At 38.2% G+C, this 4,722-nt stretch overlaps 1 long non-coding RNA gene across 1 annotated transcript; it reads right to left on the reverse strand.

Annotated features, from left to right (window-relative positions):
* Positions 1-1,325: 1,325 nt before the first annotated feature.
* On the reverse strand, positions 1,326-4,280 carry LOC148420507 (uncharacterized). Its single transcript, XR_015866426.1, has 3 exons — positions 4,043-4,280; positions 3,049-3,137; positions 1,326-2,973 (listed from the first exon to the last, which is right to left on the reverse strand). It is a non-coding gene; the product is annotated as an uncharacterized LOC148420507 (long non-coding RNA).
* Between the last annotated feature and the right edge of the window lie 442 nt (positions 4,281-4,722).

A 4,722-nucleotide genomic window follows, 5' to 3' on the forward strand; every position in this document is an offset into this window, starting at 1 on the left:
AAACAGACTCATGAAATGAAGACATGTTTTATGACAGGGGTTCATTTGCAATCCCTTGGAAGTGGATATCTTTCTCAGTGGTCACGACAACTGACATTAAAATGGAAATTCGCAATTTTTTGGGGACACTTGCATACATCATTAATGTCTAATACTGGTGGTAACATTTTACTCAACTCATGAATTGAGGAAAAGGCATTCACACTCAGACCCTTTTGAACTTTCTTATGTACAGTAGCTGTGGCATTCCAGAATTGGAGTAAGCAAAAGGTCAAATAATTATTTATGTAGAAATGGTTGATAGCATGATAAATGGTTGATGTCATCATTGACCAAATGTGGCAAAATAGGGTGCCCATGTCAACTGTAGGTTTTCCTTGCTCACAACTCAGCCAGTACTACAGCATTCTCTTTATTAAGATGCTACCTTCGAAATAGGAGCTCAGACCATTCAGAGAAATAGGGCTAGGGTTCCCACATCCCATGAAAAAGTTTTCATTGATAAGTAATGTTCCTAAATACTTTATCAAGGAAATTTCGTCAAATGCTCATTGACAGTCAAGACTAGAGATTCTCATTTTCACTGATATAGTCCCCTGTGAAATATTATTTTCCGGCTAAACACTGTCATGTTTCCTGTTTTAATTTTGTCTTGTGCTTAGGCGGGTTCTCCTTCCGCCACGAGGGGGCGGAGTCACCGGCCACGCACACCTGTTACCAATTATCATCAAGTGCTTTTTAAGGCCGGTCGGTTCAGGAGAGCGACGCTGGGTTATTCCTTTGCCATCCTCCAAGCTGCCTTGTGATATCGCCTATGGTCCCATTATGCGTTCTTCTTCCTGGAGACGCTTTTGGTTTGTACTTTGCTTACGTTTGGATTTTTCTTGTTAACTTTCTTCCAGTCGCTCGACTGCAGACTCCACTTCGTAGCTTCCCCTTTTTGTTTTCATCTCTCCTTTTGTTGGTACTTTGTGATTTTGTTTGTACTTTACTTTTTGGGACTATTTTGGTGACCACGCCTGGTGTGCCCTTTGTGTTATTAAACTCTCATTGACTCTCCACTCCTTGTGTGTCTGGTTGGGGTCCGAAACCCGCCCGGGTTCCGCAGGTAATCGTTACAAATACTCCCCAATTTTCATGAAACAGAATGCCGTGCCATCCCTGTCAGATTATTTTTTTTTTTTACTTAAGAACCCTATTTTTAGTTGCACATCTAGGTGTATATATATATATATCCAGCAACTCCCAAACATAGTTCATTTAACGTCTGTTTTATTTCTGAGTGGTCTGCAGAAAAAATTGCAGCACTAATGACCATGCACATCCCTTTGAAAGCTAACAAAATAAAGGCAAAAGTTTTGCAAAATGGGAACAATAACACAATTTAGCAAAACCTTGCTTCATGTTCCAGTTAATTTGCTCCTAATTTGAAAAAAAAGTGTTTAGTATTATGGCATTAAAACACATTCAACTAGATTTGCTGATACCTGCAGAAACCTGGTTAAACATTTACGTACTCCCAGGTGTAACTTGTAACCCCATTTCATAACCGCTCTTCTATACAACTGTTGCTCTATATCAATATGAGATTCTTCAGTAAAGCAATATAAACAGCGCAGTTTATACAAAACAGTGCTTCTGGCATGATGTCATGGTGTAAAAGTTCAGAACCAAAATAGAACTTCTTGCTTGTCACACACACTCATTTGCAACATACGAGTAGTTGATGAGACAAATCGCCAGCTAAGCGATTTCTTAGAAGCCATTCTCAAAAAGGACGGATTTTTAATTTCTATCCACAATAGCAATGTAAAGAAAGGCAAAGCTTTATATACAGTATATAGCACATTTCATACACAACACCAAAGAGAATAAATGTAAAAAAAAAAAATACTTCTAAGAAAAATAGTGACAGTATTGTATTTAACTTTGTGAAAATACACGCAAATGTAAATGTAAGTGGATTTGATAAAAGTCGTTTAAAGACCTTATTCAAAGGAAAGGAATGAAGGAGAAAAGTGGTTTTAATAGAATTAAATCAGAATTGCTCCGACTTTGAAACAGATGGATTCCATTTGCATGTAGTATAACAGTCCAATGCCACTTCACCTTTTTTTTTTCAGTCTGACTAGTAGTAAATATTACAATTCCCATTTACAGGCACAGTGCCTCACTTTTGTATGCCTCTATTAAAACATAGCTACACTCACAGATTTCCATCAACAATCCCATTGACAAGGATATCAAACATCAAGTGCTTTCCACTGTAAGGTAATACTGAAGACTTCCATCCATCGTCCTGAAGGGGCACTGACAGTAAAGATACGTTGCCTAGGGAGCTCTAAAGTGTTTTATGAAATAGAGAGGATTGTCCTGGTCCCCAGATTAGCACTGTGGCCGCGGATGAAATGTCTTATTGGCCATGAGGTTGTACCCCACAACGGTCCCTCCCGTGATGAGATTGTGTGTACTGTTGTTAGTGATACTATGATAAGCCGCAGTGTTACTTCAACTGACAGTTTTATCAAAACAAGAGTTCTCGTTATTCCCGGATCTTTTTTGATATTTATGGTTCTAGATTTGTCTCTTCTTGGAAATTTATAACGAATGTCACACTGTTATTTATTTATCTTTTTTAACCAACCCAGTTGGCCTTTCTTGAGTTTCATATGGTCGTCAAAGTGTCAGCTACAGGAACGCACGTCTACCATTTTAGTGCCTTCTCATCCTCTGCTTTGCAAGTAAATTATCTTCATAGAACTGTTCCACAGACATCTTTCTTTTCCTTTCAACATGTATATGACAGTATAAATCTTTAAGAGACCAATTAATTAAGCGGTCATAATTAAACTTGGTATTTATAGGTGAAGAGTTGTCTTCAGGGTCGTTGCGTTCAAACCACATCCCTTTTTAATTCATCCGCTGCAGTCCGTCAGCACGGTCGTGTAAGTTCATCTCCCGAGCCCAGTTTCTCTGCAAAAGTTATTGACATTTGTTACTCACGCTTAATTAAATTGCAAGCTCCACAAGAATCCCCCGCTCATAAACCTAGGCGCTGATGATGATATTGCGCTGCACACATGCACACTGCCCATGTGTTGACACGCAGTGCCAGTTGCCTCCTCACCATCTTGTTCCTGCAGGCCAGTGTGATCAAAAGCCAAAGATGACATTCTGAGTAATACCATAATTCTTCAATAGTTAGGTGCAGTTTGTGCGTAACACCTTAAGAGATGTCCTCTTTGCCAAATAGCACCAGTAATTTGACAAAACATGAAGAGTGGTGCAATAGTAACATGAAGTTAGCGAAAAGAATACATGCAGAGAATTGAGATTTGAGATGAAACAGAGCAGGACAAATGATTGTTCTCTCGCTCAGGGATGCCACTTTGACCTCAAGAGGTTAGGAGACTCGTGGCAGAGTATGTCATACGTAGAGGATCTGCTGCCGTTTTCCACAGTGGATTCACCAGCATTTTGAAACTAGCAATAATGACAAGGTAAAGTAAGGTAACACTAATTTTCAGTGTACAATTGCTATAGTCTATAAATACTCGCGGTCTCAAAATGCTCAAAATGAAGCATACAAAATCTCATCTTAAACTGTATGCTAAACACAATAACGACGATGTAGGCTAGCTGCTAACTTTAGCTCCACCGAGACTATCTATTTATGAAACGTCTGTCCCTAAACTAGCTGACTGAGGTTTAATTTAAATATTAACATTGAAATTGTGGAATGCACGAACTGCTTTGGGGGATTAAAACACAAAAAATATTTTGTATCTTGTCTTTAAAGGTTGCAATACAATACAGATAAAATGATTTGTACTGTTTTTAGGCTTAAGCCAAATTTCCGCTGAATGCGTACTGAGTGTAATGAGCTACATTTAGAATGGCAAATCCGTAATTAGCTATTGCAATGCTAAACAAGTATGGTCACGATCTTTTCATATGTTAGATTGGCAAGCGTATGATGCATTTAAGTGTCAACAGCATGTGGCAACAACGATGTCCAAAACACATAAAAACACAGACTTACAGTAATTGCTTTTGGAAAAGTCCTGAATGATAGAGTCATCTGAATGAGCACGGCTATTGTTATAGTAACGGCTGGATTGTAGGGAAGTGTCCGGAAGTGATGACGTCAGAGGAGGCGACGAGAGGGACGGAGTTTGGTACGGAGTGAAATAAAAAACTTGTCTCAGCTGTTTCGCTCCCAAAGGAATATACCTACTCTGCCTATCCTTCACATTGCATGGAAAGCTTTGGGACACCTCACGCACACCTTAACACACAGCGACTTCCTGACTGCACCTCCAAAATAAAGCTAACGGATAAAGACAACGCTGACTGAGGTTTATGCTGACTGCATAAACTAATATGTGTTTGGAGACTCAACAACGCCATACCAATCTCAAATAGCAATTTTTAAATCAACAAAAAAATAGATATTACGGTATTTGGTTGTAATTTATTTAAAATATTTAAGTTTAATATATTTTTTTAAGTATTTTTTTAATTCGTTTTGGCATTTATCTAACAGTCTTTTAATGTAATCAAGAGGTATTTTACCCATTCTTCAGATAGTACTAAAATAAAACAGCTGTATATTCATTTTGGCTGTTGTGAGAACGCTTATATTGTATTAAAAACAAGTCTATATTCTATGATTAAAGTGTGGTGATTTAGCTGATAGTTTTTCATACCTTCCCATTAGTG

The sequence above is a fragment of the Hippichthys cyanospilos genome, chromosome 8 (genome assembly GCF_059441005.1).
Source record: "Hippichthys cyanospilos isolate Australia breed blue-spotted pipefish chromosome 8, RoL_Hcya_1.0, whole genome shotgun sequence".
NCBI classification, from domain to species: Eukaryota; Metazoa; Chordata; class Actinopteri; order Syngnathiformes; family Syngnathidae; genus Hippichthys; species Hippichthys cyanospilos.